The sequence below is a fragment of the Acanthopagrus latus genome, unplaced genomic scaffold, assembly GCF_904848185.1.
Source record: "Acanthopagrus latus isolate v.2019 unplaced genomic scaffold, fAcaLat1.1, whole genome shotgun sequence".
NCBI lineage: Eukaryota > Metazoa > Chordata > Actinopteri > Spariformes > Sparidae > Acanthopagrus > Acanthopagrus latus.
In genome coordinates this window covers 1-17,669 of record NW_023504078.1, presented here as the reverse complement: position 1 = coordinate 17,669, position 17,669 = coordinate 1, and the positions used below count along the sequence as shown (strand labels likewise).

At 49.3% G+C, this 17,669-nt stretch overlaps 14 non-coding genes and 2 pseudogenes across 14 annotated transcripts; 8 read left to right on the top strand and 8 right to left on the bottom strand.

The window, feature by feature from the left end:
• Positions 1 to 832: 832 nt before the first annotated feature.
• LOC119016284 lies at positions 833 to 951 on the bottom strand. The gene has a single exon (XR_005073973.1). It is a non-coding gene; the product is annotated as a 5S ribosomal RNA (ribosomal RNA).
• Positions 952 to 1,287: 336 nt separating this feature from the next.
• Positions 1,288 to 1,406, top strand: LOC119016272. The gene has a single exon (XR_005073962.1). It is a non-coding gene; the product is annotated as a 5S ribosomal RNA (ribosomal RNA).
• A 2,336-nt stretch (positions 1,407 to 3,742) lies between these two features.
• Positions 3,743 to 3,861, bottom strand: LOC119016278. Its single transcript, XR_005073968.1, has one exon. It is a non-coding gene; the product is annotated as a 5S ribosomal RNA (ribosomal RNA).
• A 336-nt stretch (positions 3,862 to 4,197) lies between these two features.
• Positions 4,198 to 4,316, top strand: LOC119016271. The gene has a single exon (XR_005073961.1). It is a non-coding gene; the product is annotated as a 5S ribosomal RNA (ribosomal RNA).
• A 225-nt stretch (positions 4,317 to 4,541) lies between these two features.
• LOC119016287 lies at positions 4,542 to 4,660 on the bottom strand. The gene has a single exon (XR_005073976.1). It is a non-coding gene; the product is annotated as a 5S ribosomal RNA (ribosomal RNA).
• A 336-nt stretch (positions 4,661 to 4,996) lies between these two features.
• Positions 4,997 to 5,115, top strand: LOC119016297. The gene has a single exon (XR_005073983.1). It is a non-coding gene; the product is annotated as a 5S ribosomal RNA (ribosomal RNA).
• A 2,336-nt stretch (positions 5,116 to 7,451) lies between these two features.
• Positions 7,452 to 7,570, bottom strand: LOC119016282. The gene has a single exon (XR_005073972.1). It is a non-coding gene; the product is annotated as a 5S ribosomal RNA (ribosomal RNA).
• Positions 7,571 to 7,906: 336 nt separating this feature from the next.
• On the top strand, positions 7,907 to 8,025 carry LOC119016296. Its single transcript, XR_005073982.1, has one exon. It is a non-coding gene; the product is annotated as a 5S ribosomal RNA (ribosomal RNA).
• Positions 8,026 to 10,331: 2,306 nt separating this feature from the next.
• LOC119016292 lies at positions 10,332 to 10,450 on the bottom strand (annotated as a pseudogene).
• Positions 10,451 to 10,786: 336 nt separating this feature from the next.
• Positions 10,787 to 10,905, top strand: LOC119016293. The gene has a single exon (XR_005073981.1). It is a non-coding gene; the product is annotated as a 5S ribosomal RNA (ribosomal RNA).
• Positions 10,906 to 11,130: 225 nt separating this feature from the next.
• LOC119016294 lies at positions 11,131 to 11,248 on the bottom strand (annotated as a pseudogene).
• Positions 11,249 to 11,582: 334 nt separating this feature from the next.
• LOC119016291 lies at positions 11,583 to 11,701 on the top strand. The gene has a single exon (XR_005073980.1). It is a non-coding gene; the product is annotated as a 5S ribosomal RNA (ribosomal RNA).
• Positions 11,702 to 14,032: 2,331 nt separating this feature from the next.
• LOC119016280 lies at positions 14,033 to 14,151 on the bottom strand. The gene has a single exon (XR_005073970.1). It is a non-coding gene; the product is annotated as a 5S ribosomal RNA (ribosomal RNA).
• Positions 14,152 to 14,482: 331 nt separating this feature from the next.
• LOC119016281 lies at positions 14,483 to 14,601 on the top strand. Its single transcript, XR_005073971.1, has one exon. It is a non-coding gene; the product is annotated as a 5S ribosomal RNA (ribosomal RNA).
• Positions 14,602 to 16,906: 2,305 nt separating this feature from the next.
• On the bottom strand, positions 16,907 to 17,025 carry LOC119016279. Its single transcript, XR_005073969.1, has one exon. It is a non-coding gene; the product is annotated as a 5S ribosomal RNA (ribosomal RNA).
• Positions 17,026 to 17,361: 336 nt separating this feature from the next.
• Positions 17,362 to 17,480, top strand: LOC119016270. The gene has a single exon (XR_005073960.1). It is a non-coding gene; the product is annotated as a 5S ribosomal RNA (ribosomal RNA).
• Positions 17,481 to 17,669: the final 189 nt, after the last annotated feature.

Below are 17,669 nucleotides of genomic sequence, written 5' to 3'. Positions count from 1 at the left end.
GGGAGGGGGATTGAAATGTCCGTGGTGGTGGGGAGGGGGGGTTGAACTGTCTATGGTAGGGGTGGGGGGGAGGGTTGAACTGTCCGTGGGTGTGGCGGGTTGCGGTGCCCTGTAGTCTGAGGTGATAATGGACGTGATGGGGGTGACGGGGGTGTGAGGGGTGTGAAGTGGGCAGTCACTGGCTGTGGGAGCTGGGGTTTCAAACCTGTTAAAAAACAGGTTTAGCTGGTTAGCTCTCCCAGCATCCCCCTCTTCTGTGCTGCTGCCCTTCTTCTTGCAGCCTGTAATGGTTTTCATGCCATCCCAGACCTCCCTCATGTTGTTCCGCTGCAGCTTCTGTTCCACCTTCCTTCTGTACTCCTCCTTTGCCTCTCTCAGCTGGACCTTGACTTCTCCCTGTACGAGCTTCAGCTCGTCTCTGTCACCGTCCTTGAATACCCTCTCATTATATCATGACATGCCTTGGAAAATCCTTCAACAGTTGAGTGCGTTCCCTGCTTTTGCAGAGAAATAAAAAAGCTTACAGCACCTGGAATTCCCTAAGCAGGGTCAGGCCTGGTTAGTACTTGGATGGGAGACCGCCTGGGAATACCAGGTGCTGTAAGCTTTTTTGCCCTCTCTGTGCAGAGGGCGCTGCTGCTTCTTCGGTGGAGACACAGCTTTGAACAACAGAGCAGCTAGTCTGAGAACGATGTTCAACCTTTTTGTGCTGCTTGTGTTTTGCTCACTTCTATATGTTTGCATTAAAAGTGTATATGCATTATATCACGACATGCCTTGGAAAATCCTTCAACAGTTGAGTTCGTTCCCTGCTTTTGCAGAGAAATTAAAAAGCTTACAGCACCCGGAATTCCCAGGCGGTCACCCATCCAAGTACTAACCAGGCCCGACACTGCTTGGCTTCCGAGATCGGACGAGATCGGGCGCGTTCAGGGCGGTGTGGCCGCAAGCCAAGGGGCAGGAGACAAATGCACTATTCATACGCGTTGACACGGAGCGAAACAAGCAAAGACGCTCCGCTACTCTCTACTGACCCAGTAGGACTGATGTTTATGACAGCGCTCTGTCTTCAGCTGTGCTGCACTGGTATATCTCAGTGATTACCTGGAAAGATTGAAACGCTGGAATGCAGCCACTCTCTGAAAACACTGGCATTCCCCAAAAGGTGTTCAAGTGCGCTAATGTTTGCCCCCTCACAGATATAGAGAAAGGAAAGGAAAGGAAAGGAAAGGATGAGGACGGAGCCGGTGAAGGTGTATAAATAGTGTGTTTGTCTGCTCTGCCCTTGCTTACGGCCATACCACTCTGAACACGCCCGATCTCGTCTGATCTCGGAAGCTAAGCAGGGTCGGGCCTGGTTAGTACTTGGATGGGAGACCGCCTGGGAATACCAGGTGCTGTAAGCTTTTTTGCCCTCTCTGTGCAGAGGGCGCTGCTGCTTCTTCGGTGGAGACACAGCTTTGAACAACAGAGCAGCTAGTCTGAGAACGATGTTCAACCTTTTTGTGCTGCTTGTGTTTTGCTCACTTCTATATGTTTGCATTAAAAGTGTAGATAGATAGATAGATAGATAGATAGATAGATAGATAGATAGATAGATAGATAGATAGATAGATAGATAGATACTTTATTTATCCTGGAGGAAATTCAAGCATCCAGTAGCAACAACAAACATTGAACATACATTGAACATACATGCAACATCAAAGAAACAGTAGAAATAAAAATGTGGAATAAAAATGTTTTGTACAACTGTAGTAAAAATGAAGAATAAAAATGTTTTGTACAACTGTAACTATTTACATAAAGTGACTGTAGAAGTATAAGTGTTTTATACATTTAATGCCTCTATGAGCTAAATGAAAAATATAAAGTGATGTTAAAAATATAAAGTGACATAGAGGTAAAGAGTATTAAGGGGACAGGGGATGGTGTACAATTAAATTAAATTGGGCCATAAAAGATGAGTGCTTTTGAGTGCATTTGGCCATTGTCTATTGTGCTTCCTGACATCACTGCGAGCTGTTGTACAGCCTGATGGCCAGGGGGACGAAAGAGTTATTGTGTCTGTTGGTGGAGCAGGATTGAGACAGCAGTCTGCCACTGAACACGCTCCTCTGCCTGCTGAAGGTGTTGTGCAGAGGGTGGTGGGTGTTGTCCAGTATGGACAGCAGTTTGTCCAGGGTCCTTCTCTCTGCCACAGTCACCAGAAAGTCCAGCTTTGTGCCCACCACTGAGCCAGCTCTCCTCACCAGTCTGTCCAGTCGGGCAGAGTCCCTCTTCTTGCTGCTTCCTCCCCAGCAAACCACAGCGTAGAAGAGGACGCTGGCCACCACGGACTGGTAAAACATCTGCAGCAGTTTTTTGCATATGTTGAAGGATCCCAGCCTTCTCAGGAAGTACAGATGGCTCTGTCCTTTCCTGTGTACAGCGTCCATGTTTGCTGTCCACTCCAACCTGTCATCCAGCTGCAGCCCCAGGTATTTGTAGGTCCTGACCACCTCCACATCGACCCCCTCGATGGACACAGCTTGGAGCTGCGGTTTCTTCCTTCTGAAGTCCACAACCATCTCCTTCGTCTTGGAGGTGTTCAGCTGTAGGCGGTTGGACCTGCACCACTCCACAAAGCCCTCAATCAGGCTCCTGTACTCCCCCTCCTGTCCATCCTTGATACAGCCCACTATTGCAGTGTCATCTGAGTATTTCTGCATGTGGGATGAGACATGAAGTCTTCCAGAGCACAGAGACCCTCCCCAGCCTCAGGCTATGGTTGAACAGTTGCTGAAGCGGCTCCCCAGTTCAGCAGAGCAGGCCTTGAGCATCCTTGGACACGCTTTGTCCGGGTCCGCTGCTTTCCTTGGGCACAGTCTCCTCAGCTCTTTGCTCACCTGCTCCTTGGTGATGGTGAAGGGGAGGGGGATTGAAATGTCCGTGGTGGTGGGGAGGGGGGGTTGAACTGTCTATGGTAGGGGTGGGGGGGAGGGTTGAACTGTCCGTGGGTGTGGCGGGTTGCGGTGCCCTGTAGTCTGAGGTGATAATGGACGTGATGGGGGTGACGGGGGTGTGAGGGGTGTGAAGTGGGCAGTCACTGGCTGTGGGAGCTGGGGTTTCAAACCTGTTAAAAAACAGGTTTAGCTGGTTAGCTCTCCCAGCATCCCCCTCTTCTGTGCTGCTGCCCTTCTTCTTGCAGCCTGTAATGGTTTTCATGCCATCCCAGACCTCCCTCATGTTGTTCCGCTGCAGCTTCTGTTCCACCTTCCTTCTGTACTCCTCCTTTGCCTCTCTCAGCTGGACCTTGACTTCTCCCTGTACGAGCTTCAGCTCGTCTCTGTCACCGTCCTTGAATACCCTCTCATTATATCATGACATGCCTTGGAAAATCCTTCAACAGTTGAGTGCGTTCCCTGCTTTTGCAGAGAAATAAAAAAGCTTACAGCACCTGGAATTCCCTAAGCAGGGTCAGGCCTGGTTAGTACTTGGATGGGAGACCGCCTGGGAATACCAGGTGCTGTAAGCTTTTTTGCCCTCTCTGTGCAGAGGGCGCTGCTGCTTCTTCGGTGGAGACACAGCTTTGAACAACAGAGCAGCTAGTCTGAGAACGATGTTCAACCTTTTTGTGCTGCTTGTGTTTTGCTCACTTCTATATGTTTGCATTAAAAGTGTATATGCATTATATCACGACATGCCTTGGAAAATCCTTCAACAGTTGAGTTCGTTCCCTGCTTTTGCAGAGAAATTAAAAAGCTTACAGCACCCGGAATTCCCAGGCGGTCACCCATCCAAGTACTAACCAGGCCCGACACTGCTTGGCTTCCGAGATCGGACGAGATCGGGCGCATTCAGGGCGGTGTGGCCGCAAGCCAAGGTGCAGGAGACAAATGCACTATTCATACGCGTTGACACGGAGCGAAACAAGCAAAGACGCTCCGCTATTCTCTACTGACCCAGTCGGACTGATGTTTATGACAGCGCTCTGTCTTCAGCTGTGCTGCACTGGTATATCTCAGTGATTACCTGGAAAGATTGAAACGCTGGAATGCAGCCACTCTCTGAAAACACTGGCATTCCCCAAAAGGTGTTCAAGTGCGCTAATGTTTGCCCCCTCACAGATATAGAGAAAGGAAAGGAAAGGAAAGGAAAGGATGAGGACGGAGCCGGTGAAGGTGTATAAATAGTGTGTTTGTCTGCTCTGCCCTTGCTTACGGCCATACCACTCTGAACACGCCCGATCTCGTCTGATCTCGGAAGCTAAGCAGGGTCGGGCCTGGTTAGTACTTGGATGGGAGACCGCCTGGGAATACCAGGTGCTGTAAGCTTTTTTGCCCTCTCTGTGCAGAGGGCGCTGCTGCTTCTTCGGTGGAGACACAGCTTTGAACAACAGAGCAGCTAGTCTGAGAACGATGTTCAACCTTTTTGTGCTGCTTGTGTTTTGCTCACTTCTATATGTTTGCATTAAAAGTGTATATGCATTATATCACGACATGCCTTGGAAAATCCTTCAACAGTTGAGTTCGTTCCCTGCTTTTGCAGAGAAATTAAAAAGCTTACAGCACCCGGAATTCCCAGGCGGTCACCCATCCAAGTACTAACCAGGCCCGACACTGCTTGGCTTCCGAGATCGGACGAGATCGGGCGCATTCAGGGCGGTGTGACCGCAAGCCAAGGTGCAGGAGACAAATGCACTATTCATACGCGTTGACACGGAGCGAAACAAGCAAAGACGCTCCGCTATTCTCTACTGACCCAGTCGGACTGATGTTTATGACAGCGCTCTGTCTTCAGCTGTGCTGCACTGGTATATCTCAGTGATTACCTGGAAAGATTGAAACGCTGGAATGCAGCCACTCTCTGAAAACACTGGCATTCCCCAAAAGGTGTTCAAGTGCGCTAATGTTTGCCCCCTCACAGATATAGAGAAAGGAAAGGAAAGGAAAGGAAAGGATGAGGACGGAGCCGGTGAAGGTGTATAAATAGTGTGTTTGTCTGCTCTGCCCTTGCTTACGGCCATACCACTCTGAACACGCCCGATCTCGTCTGATCTCGGAAGCTAAGCAGGGTCGGGCCTGGTTAGTACTTGGATGGGAGACCGCCTGGGAATACCAGGTGCTGTAAGCTTTTTTGCCCTCTCTGTGCAGAGGGCGCTGCTGCTTCTTCGGTGGAGACACAGCTTTGAACAACAGAGCAGCTAGTCTGAGAACGATGTTCAACCTTTTTGTGCTGCTTGTGTTTTGCTCACTTCTATATGTTTGCATTAAAAGTGTAGATAGATAGATAGATAGATAGATAGATAGATAGATAGATAGATAGATAGATAGATAGATAGATAGATAGATACTTTATTTATCCTGGAGGAAATTCAAGCATCCAGTAGCAACAACAAACATTGAACATACATTGAACATACATGCAACATCAAAGAAACAGTAGAAATAAAAATGTGGAATAAAAATGTTTTGTACAACTGTAGTAAAAATGAAGAATAAAAATGTTTTGTACAACTGTAACTATTTACATAAAGTGACTGTAGAAGTATAAGTGTTTTATACATTTAATGCCTCTATGAGCTAAATGAAAAATATAAAGTGATGTTAAAAATATAAAGTGACATAGAGGTAAAGAGTATTAAGGGGACAGGGGATGGTGTACAATTAAATTAAATTGGGCCATAAAAGATGAGTGCTTTTGAGTGCATTTGGCCATTGTCTATTGTGCTTCCTGACATCACTGCGAGCTGTTGTACAGCCTGATGGCCAGGGGGACGAAAGAGTTATTGTGTCTGTTGGTGGAGCAGGATTGAGACAGCAGTCTGCCACTGAACACGCTCCTCTGCCTGCTGAAGGTGTTGTGCAGAGGGTGGTGGGTGTTGTCCAGTATGGACAGCAGTTTGTCCAGGGTCCTTCTCTCTGCCACAGTCACCAGAAAGTCCAGCTTTGTGCCCACCACTGAGCCAGCTCTCCTCACCAGTCTGTCCAGTCGGGCAGAGTCCCTCTTCTTGCTGCTTCCTCCCCAGCAAACCACAGCGTAGAAGAGGACGCTGGCCACCACGGACTGGTAAAACATCTGCAGCAGTTTTTTGCATATGTTGAAGGATCCCAGCCTTCTCAGGAAGTACAGATGGCTCTGTCCTTTCCTGTGTACAGCGTCCATGTTTGCTGTCCACTCCAACCTGTCATCCAGCTGCAGCCCCAGGTATTTGTAGGTCCTGACCACCTCCACATCGACCCCCTCGATGGACACAGCTTGGAGCTGCGGTTTCTTCCTTCTGAAGTCCACAACCATCTCCTTCGTCTTGGAGGTGTTCAGCTGTAGGCGGTTGGACCTGCACCACTCCACAAAGCCCTCAATCAGGCTCCTGTACTCCCCCTCCTGTCCATCCTTGATACAGCCCACTATTGCAGTGTCATCTGAGTATTTCTGCATGTGGGATGAGACATGAAGTCTTCCAGAGCACAGAGACCCTCCCCAGCCTCAGGCTATGGTTGAACAGTTGCTGAAGCGGCTCCCCAGTTCAGCAGAGCAGGCCTTGAGCATCCTTGGACACGCTTTGTCCGGGTCCGCTGCTTTCCTTGGGCACAGTCTCCTCAGCTCTTTGCTCACCTGCTCCTTGGTGATGGTGAAGGGGAGGGGGATTGAAATGTCCGTGGTGGTGGGGAGGGGGGGTTGAACTGTCTATGGTAGGGGTGGGGGGGAGGGTTGAACTGTCCGTGGGTGTGGCGGGTTGCGGTGCCCTGTAGTCTGAGGTGATAATGGACGTGATGGGGGTGACGGGGGTGTGAGGGGTGTGAAGTGGGCAGTCACTGGCTGTGGGAGCTGGGGTTTCAAACCTGTTAAAAAACAGGTTTAGCTGGTTAGCTCTCCCAGCATCCCCCTCTTCTGTGCTGCTGCCCTTCTTCTTGCAGCCTGTAATGGTTTTCATGCCATCCCAGACCTCCCTCATGTTGTTCCGCTGCAGCTTCTGTTCCACCTTCCTTCTGTACTCCTCCTTTGCCTCTCTCAGCTGGACCTTGACTTCTCCCTGTACGAGCTTCAGCTCGTCTCTGTCACCGTCCTTGAATACCCTCTCATTATATCATGACATGCCTTGGAAAATCCTTCAACAGTTGAGTGCGTTCCCTGCTTTTGCAGAGAAATAAAAAAGCTTACAGCACCTGGAATTCCCTAAGCAGGGTCAGGCCTGGTTAGTACTTGGATGGGAGACCGCCTGGGAATACCAGGTGCTGTAAGCTTTTTTGCCCTCTCTGTGCAGAGGGCGCTGCTGCTTCTTCGGTGGAGACACAGCTTTGAACAACAGAGCAGCTAGTCTGAGAACGATGTTCAACCTTTTTGTGCTGCTTGTGTTTTGCTCACTTCTATATGTTTGCATTAAAAGTGTATATGCATTATATCACGACATGCCTTGGAAAATCCTTCAACAGTTGAGTTCGTTCCCTGCTTTTGCAGAGAAATTAAAAAGCTTACAGCACCCGGAATTCCCAGGCGGTCACCCATCCAAGTACTAACCAGGCCCGACACTGCTTGGCTTCCGAGATCGGACGAGATCGGGCGCGTTCAGGGCGGTGTGGCCGCAAGCCAAGGGGCAGGAGACAAATGCACTATTCATACGCGTTGACACGGAGCGAAACAAGCAAAGACGCTCCGCTACTCTCTACTGACCCAGTAGGACTGATGTTTATGACAGCGCTCTGTCTTCAGCTGTGCTGCACTGGTATATCTCAGTGATTACCTGGAAAGATTGAAACGCTGGAATGCAGCCACTCTCTGCAAACACTGGCATTCCCCAAAAGGTGTTCAAGTGCGCTAATGTTTGCCCCCTCACAGATATAGAGAAAGGAAAGGAAAGGAAAGGAAAGGATGAGGACGGAGCCGGTGAAGGTGTATAAATAGTGTGTTTGTCTGCTCTGCCCTTGCTTACGGCCATACCACTCTGAACACGCCCGATCTCGTCTGATCTCGGAAGCTAAGCAGGGTCGGGCCTGGTTAGTACTTGGATGGGAGACCGCCTGGGAATACCAGGTGCTGTAAGCTTTTTTGCCCTCTCTGTGCAGAGGGCGCTGCTGCTTCTTCGGTGGAGACACAGCTTTGAACAACAGAGCAGCTAGTCTGAGAACGATGTTCAACCTTTTTGTGCTGCTTGTGTTTTGCTCACTTCTATATGTTTGCATTAAAAGTGTAGATAGATAGATAGATAGATAGATAGATAGATAGATAGATAGATAGATAGATACTTTATTTATCCTGGAGGAAATTCAAGCATCCAGTAGCAACAACAAACATTGAACATACATTGAACATACATGCAACATCAAAGAAACAGTAGAAATAAAAATGTGGAATAAAAATGTTTTGTACAACTGTAGTAAAAATGAAGAATAAAAATGTTTTGTACAACTGTAACTATTTACATAAAGTGACTGTAGAAGTATAAGTGTTTTATACATTTAATGCCTCTATGAGCTAAATGAAAAATATAAAGTGATGTTAAAAATATAAAGTGACATAGAGGTAAAGAGTATTAAGGGGACAGGGGATGGTGTACAATTAAATTAAATTGGGCCATAAAAGATGAGTGCTTTTGAGTGCATTTGGCCATTGTCTATTGTGCTTCCTGACATCACTGCGAGCTGTTGTACAGCCTGATGGCCAGGGGGACGAAAGAGTTATTGTGTCTGTTGGTGGAGCAGGATTGAGACAGCAGTCTGCCACTGAACACGCTCCTCTGCCTGCTGAAGGTGTTGTGCAGAGGGTGGTGGGTGTTGTCCAGTATGGACAGCAGTTTGTCCAGGGTCCTTCTCTCTGCCACAGTCACCAGAAAGTCCAGCTTTGTGCCCACCACTGAGCCAGCTCTCCTCACCAGTCTGTCCAGTCGGGCAGAGTCCCTCTTCTTGCTGCTTCCTCCCCAGCAAACCACAGCGTAGAAGAGGACGCTGGCCACCACGGACTGGTAAAACATCTGCAGCAGTTTTTTGCATATGTTGAAGGATCCCAGCCTTCTCAGGAAGTACAGATGGCTCTGTCCTTTCCTGTGTACAGCGTCCATGTTTGCTGTCCACTCCAACCTGTCATCCAGCTGCAGCCCCAGGTATTTGTAGGTCCTGACCACCTCCACATCGACCCCCTCGATGGACACAGCTTGGAGCTGCGGTTTCTTCCTTCTGAAGTCCACAACCATCTCCTTCGTCTTGGAGGTGTTCAGCTGTAGGCGGTTGGACCTGCACCACTCCACAAAGCCCTCAATCAGGCTCCTGTACTCCCCCTCCTGTCCATCCTTGATACAGCCCACTATTGCAGTGTCATCTGAGTATTTCTGCATGTGGGATGAGACATGAAGTCTTCCAGAGCACAGAGACCCTCCCCAGCCTCAGGCTATGGTTGAACAGTTGCTGAAGCGGCTCCCCAGTTCAGCAGAGCAGGCCTTGAGCATCCTTGGACACGCTTTGTCCGGGTCCGCTGCTTTCCTTGGGCACAGTCTCCTCAGCTCTTTGCTCACCTGCTCCTTGGTGATGGTGAAGGGGAGGGGGATTGAAATGTCCGTGGTGGTGGGGAGGGGGGGTTGAACTGTCTATGGTAGGGGTGGGGGGGAGGGTTGAACTGTCCGTGGGTGTGGCGGGTTGCGGTGCCCTGTAGTCTGAGGTGATAATCGACGTGATGGGGGTGACGGGGGTGTGAAGTGGGCAGTCACTGGCTGTGGGAGCTGGGGTTTCAAACCTGTTAAAAAACAGGTTTAGCTGGTTAGCTCTCCCAGCATCCCCCTCTTCTGTGCTGCTGCCCTTCTTCTTGCAGCCTGTAATGGTTTTCATGCCATCCCAGACCTCCCTCATGTTGTTCCGCTGCAGCTTCTGTTCCACCTTCCTTCTGTACTCCTCCTTTGCCTCTCTCAGCTGGACCTTGACTTCTCCCTGTACGAGCTTCAGCTCGTCTCTGTCACCGTCCTTGAATACCCTCTCATTATATCATGACATGCCTTGGAAAATCCTTCAACAGTTGAGTGCGTTCCCTGCTTTTGCAGAGAAATAAAAAAGCTTACAGCACCTGGAATTCCCTAAGCAGGGTCAGGCCTGGTTAGTACTTGGATGGGAGACCGCCTGGGAATACCAGGTGCTGTAAGCTTTTTTGCCCTCTCTGTGCAGAGGGCGCTGCTGCTTCTTCGGTGGAGACACAGCTTTGAACAACAGAGCAGCTAGTCTGAGAACGATGTTCAACCTTTTTGTGCTGCTTGTGTTTTGCTCACTTCTATATGTTTGCATTAAAAGTGTATATGCATTATATCACGACATGCCTTGGAAATCCTTCAACAGTTGAGTTCGTTCCCTGCTTTTGCAGAGAAATTAAAAAGCTTACAGCACCCGGAATTCCCAGGCGGTCACCCATCCAAGTACTAACCAGGCCCGACACTGCTTGGCTTCCGAGATCGGACGAGATGGGGCGCGTTGAGGGCGGTGTGGCCGCAAGCCAAGGTGCAGGAGACAAATGCACTATTCATACGCGTTGACACGGAGCGAAACAAGCAAAGACGCTCCGCTATTCTCTACTGACCCAGTCGGACTGATGTTTATGACAGCGCTCTGTCTTCAGCTGTGCTGCACTGGTATATCTCAGTGATTACCTGGAAAGATTGAAACGCTGGAATGCAGCCACTCTCTGAAAACACTGGCATTCCCCAAAAGGTGTTCAAGTGCGCTAATGTTTGCCCCCTCACAGATATAGAGAAAGGAAAGGAAAGGAAAGGAAAGGATGAGGACGGAGCCGGTGAAGGTGTATAAATAGTGTGTTTGTCTGCTCTGCCCTTGCTTACGGCCATACCACTCTGAACACGCCCGATCTCGTCTGATCTCGGAAGCTAAGCAGGGTCGGGCCTGGTTAGTACTTGGATGGGAGACCGCCTGGGAATACCAGGTGCTGTAAGCTTTTTTGCCCTCTCTGTGCAGAGGGCGCTGCTGCTTCTTCGGTGGAGACACAGCTTTGAACAACAGAGCAGCTAGTCTGAGAACGATGTTCAACCTTTTTGTGCTGCTTGTGTTTTGCTCACTTCTATATGTTTGCATTAAAAGTGTATATGCATTATATCACGACATGCCTTGGAAAATCCTTCAACAGTTGAGTTCGTTCCCTGCTTTTGCAGAGAAATTAAAAAGCTTACAGCACCCGGAATTCCCAGGCGGTCACCCATCCAAGTACTAACCAGGCCCGACTGCTTGGCTTCCGAGATCGGACGAGATCGGGCGCGTTTCAGGGTGGTGTGGCCGCAAGCCAAGGTGCAGGAGACAATGCACTATTCATACGCGTTGACACGGAGCGAACAAGCAAAGACGCTCGCTACTCTCTACTGACCCAGTAGGACTGATGTTTATGACAGCGCTCTGTCTTCAGCTGTGCTGCACTGGTATATCTCAGTGATTACCTGGAAAGATTGAAACGCTGGACTGCAGCCACTCTCTGAAAACTCTGGGAATTCCACAAAAGGTGTTCAAGTGCGCTAATGTTTGCCCCCTCACAGATATAGAGAAAGGAAAGGAAAGGAAAGGAAAGGATGAGGACGGAGCCGGTGAAGGTGTATAAATAGTGTGTTTGTCTGCTCTGCCCTAGCTTACGGCCATACCACTATGAAACACGCCGATCTCGTCTGATCTCGGAAGCTAAGCAGGGTCGGGCCGGGTTAGTACTTGGGTGGGAGACCGCCTGGGAATCACAGGTGCTGTAAGCTTTTTTGCCCTCTCTGTGCAGAGGGCGCTGCTGCTTCTTCGGTGGAGACACAGCTTTGAACAACAGAGCAGCTAGTCTGAGAACGATGTTCAACCTTTTTGTGCTGCTTGTGTTTTGCTCACTTCTATATGTTTGCATTAAAAGTGTAGATAGATAGATAGATAGATAGATAGATAGATAGATAGATAGATAGATAGATAGATAGATAGATAGATACTTTATTTATCCTGGAGGAAATTCAAGCATCCAGTAGCAACAACAAACATTGAACATACATTGAACATACATGCAACATCAAAGAAACAGTAGAAATAAAAATGTGGAATAAAAATGTTTTGTACAACTGTAGTAAAAATGAAGAATAAAAATGTTTTGTACAACTGTAACTATTTACATAAAGTGACTGTAGAAGTATAAGTGTTTTATACATTTAATGCCTCTATGAGCTAAATGAAAAATATAAAGTGATGTTAAAAATATAAAGTGACATAGAGGTAAAGAGTATTAAGGGGACAGGGGATGGTGTACAATTAAATTAAATTGGGCCATAAAAGATGAGTGCTTTTGAGTGCATTTGGCCATTGTCTATTGTGCTTCCTGACATCACTGCGAGCTGTTGTACAGCCTGATGGCCAGGGGGACGAAAGAGTTATTGTGTCTGTTGGTGGAGCAGGATTGAGACAGCAGTCTGCCACTGAACACGCTCCTCTGCCTGCTGAAGGTGTTGTGCAGAGGGTGGTGGGTGTTGTCCAGTATGGACAGCAGTTTGTCCAGGGTCCTTCTCTCTGCCACAGTCACCAGAAAGTCCAGCTTTGTGCCCACCACTGAGCCAGCTCTCCTCACCAGTCTGTCCAGTCGGGCAGAGTCCCTCTTCTTGCTGCTTCCTCCCCAGCAAACCACAGCGTAGAAGAGGACGCTGGCCACCACGGACTGGTAAAACATCTGCAGCAGTTTTTTGCATATGTTGAAGGATCCCAGCCTTCTCAGGAAGTACAGATGGCTCTGTCCTTTCCTGTGTACAGCGTCCATGTTTGCTGTCCACTCCAACCTGTCATCCAGCTGCAGCCCCAGGTATTTGTAGGTCCTGACCACCTCCACATCGACCCCCTCGATGGACACAGCTTGGAGCTGCGGTTTCTTCCTTCTGAAGTCCACAACCATCTCCTTCGTCTTGGAGGTGTTCAGCTGTAGGCGGTTGGACCTGCACCACTCCACAAAGCCCTCAATCAGGCTCCTGTACTCCCCCTCCTGTCCATCCTTGATACAGCCCACTATTGCAGTGTCATCTGAGTATTTCTGCATGTGGGATGAGACATGAAGTCTTCCAGAGCACAGAGACCCTCCCCAGCCTCAGGCTATGGTTGAACAGTTGCTGAAGCGGCTCCCCAGTTCAGCAGAGCAGGCCTTGAGCATCCTTGGACACGCTTTGTCCGGGTCCGCTGCTTTCCTTGGGCACAGTCTCCTCAGCTCTTTGCTCACCTGCTCCTTGGTGATGGTGAAGGGGAGGGGGATTGAAATGTCCGTGGTGGTGGGGAGGGGGGTTGAACTGTCTATGGTAGGGGTGGGGGGGAGGGTTGAACTGTCCGTGGGTGTGGCGGGTTGCGGTGCCCTGTAGTCTGAGGTGATAATGGACGTGATGGGGGTGACGGGGGTGTGAGGGGTGTGAAGTGGGCAGTCACTGGCTGTGGGAGCTGGGGTTTCAAACCTGTTAAAAAACAGGTTTAGCTGGTTAGCTCTCCCAGCATCCCCCTCTTCTGTGCTGCTGCCCTTCTTCTTGCAGCCTGTAATGGTTTTCATGCCATCCCAGACCTCCCTCATGTTGTTCCGCTGCAGCTTCTGTTCCACCTTCCTTCTGTACTCCTCCTTTGCCTCTCTCAGCTGGACCTTGACTTCTCCCTGTACGAGCTTCAGCTCGTCTCTGTCACCGTCCTTGAATACCCTCTCATTATATCATGACATGCCTTGGAAAATCCTTCAACAGTTGAGTGCGTTCCCTGCTTTTGCAGAGAAATAAAAAAGCTTACAGCACCTGGAATTCCCTAAGCAGGGTCAGGCCTGGTTAGTACTTGGATGGGAGACCGCCTGGGAATACCAGGTGCTGTAAGCTTTTTTGCCCTCTCTGTGCAGAGGGCGCTGCTGCTTCTTCGGTGGAGACACAGCTTTTGAACAACAGAGCAGCTAGTCTGAGACGATGTTCAACCTTTTTGTGCTGCTTGTGTTTTGCTCACTTCTATATGTTTGCATTAAAAGTGTATATGCATTATATCACGACATGCCTTGGAAAATCCTTCAACAGTTGAGTTCGTTCCCTGCTTTTGCAGAGAAATTAAAAAGCTTACAGCACCCGGAATTCCCAGGCGGTCACCCATCCAAGTACTAACCAGGCCCGACACTGCTTGGCTTCCGAGATCGGACGAGATCGGGCGCGTTCAGGGCGGTGTGGCCGCAAGCCAAGGGGCAGGAGACAAATGCACTATTCATACGCGTTGACACGGAGCGAAACAAGCAAAGACGCTCCGCTATTCTCTACTGACCCAGTCGGACTGATGTTTATGACAGCGCTCTGTCTTCAGCTGTGCTGCACTGGTATATCTCAGTGATTACCTGGAAAGATTGAAACGCTGGAATGCAGCCACTCTCTGCAAACACTGGCATTCCCCAAAAGGTGTTCAAGTGCGCTAATGTTTGCCCCCTCACAGATATAGAGAAAGGAAAGGAAAGGAAAGGATGAGGACGGAGCCGGTGAAGGTGTATAAATAGTGTGTTTGTCTGCTCTGCCCTTGCTTACGGCCATACCACTCTGAACACGCCCGATCTCGTCTGATCTCGGAAGCTAAGCAGGGTCGGGCCTGGTTAGTACTTGGATGGGAGACCGCCTGGGAATACCAGGTGCTGTAAGCTTTTTTGCCCTCTCTGTGCAGAGGGCGCTGCTGCTTCTTCGGTGGAGACACAGCTTTGAACAACAGAGCAGCTAGTCTGAGAACGATGTTCAACCTTTTTGTGCTGCTTGTGTTTTGCTCACTTCTATATGTTTGCATTAAAAGTGTAGATAGATAGATAGATAGATAGATAGATAGATACTTTATTTATCCTGGAGGAAATTCAAGCATCCAGTAGCAACAACAAACATTGAACATACATTGAACATACATGCAACATCAAAGAAACAGTAGAAATAAAAATGTGGAATAAAAATGTTTTGTACAACTGTAGTAAAAATGAAGAATAAAAATGTTTTGTACAACTGTAACTATTTACATAAAGTGACTGTAGAAGTATAAGTGTTTTATACATTTAATGCCTCTATGAGCTAAATGAAAAATATAAAGTGATGTTAAAAATATAAAGTGACATAGAGGTAAAGAGTATTAAGGGGACAGGGGATGGTGTACAATTAAATTAAATTGGGCCATAAAAGATGAGTGCTTTTGAGTGCATTTGGCCATTGTCTATTGTGCTTCCTGACATCACTGCGAGCTGTTGTACAGCCTGATGGCCAGGGGGACGAAAGAGTTATTGTGTCTGTTGGTGGAGCAGGATTGAGACAGCAGTCTGCACTGACACGCTCCTCTGCCTGCTGAAGGTGTTGTGCAGAGGGTGGTGGGTGTTTGTCCAGTATGGACAGCAGTTTGTCCAGGGTCCTTCTCTCTGCCACAGTCACCAACGAAAGTCCAGCCTTTGTGCCCACCACTGAGCCAGCTCTCCTCACCAGTCTGTCCAGTCGGGCAGAGTCCCTCTTCTTGCTGCTTCCTCCCACAGCAAACCACAGCGTAGAAGAGGACGCTGGCCACCACGGACTGGTAAAACATCTGCAGCAGTTTTTTGCATATGTTGAAGGATCCCAGCCTTCTCAGGAAGTACAGATGGCTCTGTCCTTTCCTGTGTACAGCGTCCATGTTTGCTGTCCACATCCAACCTGTCCATCCAGCTGCAGCCCCAGGTATTTGTAGGTCCCTGGACCACCTCCCCACATCGACCCCCTCGATGGACACAGCTTGGAGCTGCGGTTTCTTCCTTCTGAAGTCCACAACCATCTCCTTCGTCTTGGAGGTGTTCAGCTGTAGGCGGTTGGACCTGCACCACTCCACAAAGCCCTCAATCAGGCTCCTGTACTCCCCCTCCTGTCCATCCTTGATACAGCCCACTATTGCAGTGTCATCTGAGTATTTCTGCATGTGGGATGAGACATGAAGTCTTCCAGAGCACAGAGACCCTCCCCAGCCTCAGGCTATGGTTGAACAGTTGCTGAAGCGGCTCCCCAGTTCAGCAGAGCAGGCCTTGAGCATCCTTGGACACGCTTTGTCCGGGTCCGCTGCTTTCCTTGGGCACAGTCTCCTCAGCTCTTTGCTCACCTGCTCCTTGGTGATGGTGAAGGGGAGGGGGATTGAAATGTCCGTGGTGGTGGGGAGGGGGGGTTGAACTGTCTATGGTAGGGGTGGGGGGGAGGGTTGAACTGTCCGTGGGTGTGGCGGGTTGCGGTGCCCTGTAGTCTGAGGTGATAATGGACGTGATGGGGGTGACGGGGGTGTGAGGGGTGTGAAGTGGGCAGTCACTGGCTGTGGGAGCTGGGGTTTCAAACCTGTTAAAAAACAGGTTTAGCTGGTTAGCTCTCCCAGCATCCCCCTCTTCTGTGCTGCTGCCCTTCTTCTTGCAGCCTGTAATGGTTTTCATGCCATCCCAGACCTCCCTCATGTTGTTCCGCTGCAGCTTCTGTTCCACCTTCCTTCTGTACTCCTCCTTTGCCTCTCTCAGCTGGACCTTGACTTCTCCCTGTACGAGCTTCAGCTCGTCTCTGTCACCGTCCTTGAATACCCTCTCATTATATCATGACATGCCTTGGAAAATCCTTCAACAGTTGAGTGCGTTCCCTGCTTTTGCAGAGAAATAAAAAAGCTTACAGCACCTGGAATTCCCTAAGCAGGGTCAGGCCTGGTTAGTACTTGGATGGGAGACCGCCTGGGAATACCAGGTGCTGTAAGCTTTTTTGCCCTCTCTGTGCAGAGGGCGCTGCTGCTTCTTCGGTGGAGACACAGCTTTGAACAACAGAGCAGCTAGTCTGAGAACGATGTTCAACCTTTTTGTGCTGCTTGTGTTTTGCTCACTTCTATATGTTTGCATTAAAAGTGTATATGCATTATATCACGACATGCCTTGGAAAATCCTTCAACAGTTGAGTTCGTTCCCTGCTTTTGCAGAGAAATTAAAAAGCTTACAGCACCCGGAATTCCCAGGCGGTCACCCATCCAAGTACTAACCAGGCCCGACACTGCTTGGCTTCCGAGATCGGACGAGATCGGGCGCGTTCAGGGCGGTGTGGCCGCAAGCCAAGGTGCAGGAGACAAATGCACTATTCATACGCGTTGACACGGAGCGAAACAAGCAAAGACGCTCCGCTATTCTCTACTGACCCAGTCGGACTGATGTTTATGACAGCGCTCTGTCTTCAGCTGTGCTGCACTGGTATATCTCAGTGATTACCTGGAAAGATTGAAACGCTGGAATGCAGCCACTCTCTGAAAACACTGGCATTCCCCAAAAGGTGTTCAAGTGCGCTAATGTTTGCCCCCTCACAGATATAGAGAAAGGAAAGGAAAGGAAAGGAAAGGATGAGGACGGAGCCGGTGAAGGTGTATAAATAGTGTGTTTGTCTGCTCTGCCCTTGCTTACGGCCATACCACTCTGAACACGCCCGATCTCGTCTGATCTCGGAAGCTAAGCAGGGTCGGGCCTGGTTAGTACTTGGATGGGAGACCGCCTGGGAATACCAGGTGCTGTAAGCTTTTTTGCCCTCTCTGTGCAGAGGGCGCTGCTGCTTCTTCGGTGGAGACACAGCTTTGAACAACAGAGCAGCTAGTCTGAGAACGATGTTCAACCTTTTTGTGCTGCTTGTGTTTTGCTCACTTCTATATGTTTGCATTAAAAGTGTATATGCATTATATCACGACATGCCTTGGAAAATCCTTCAACAG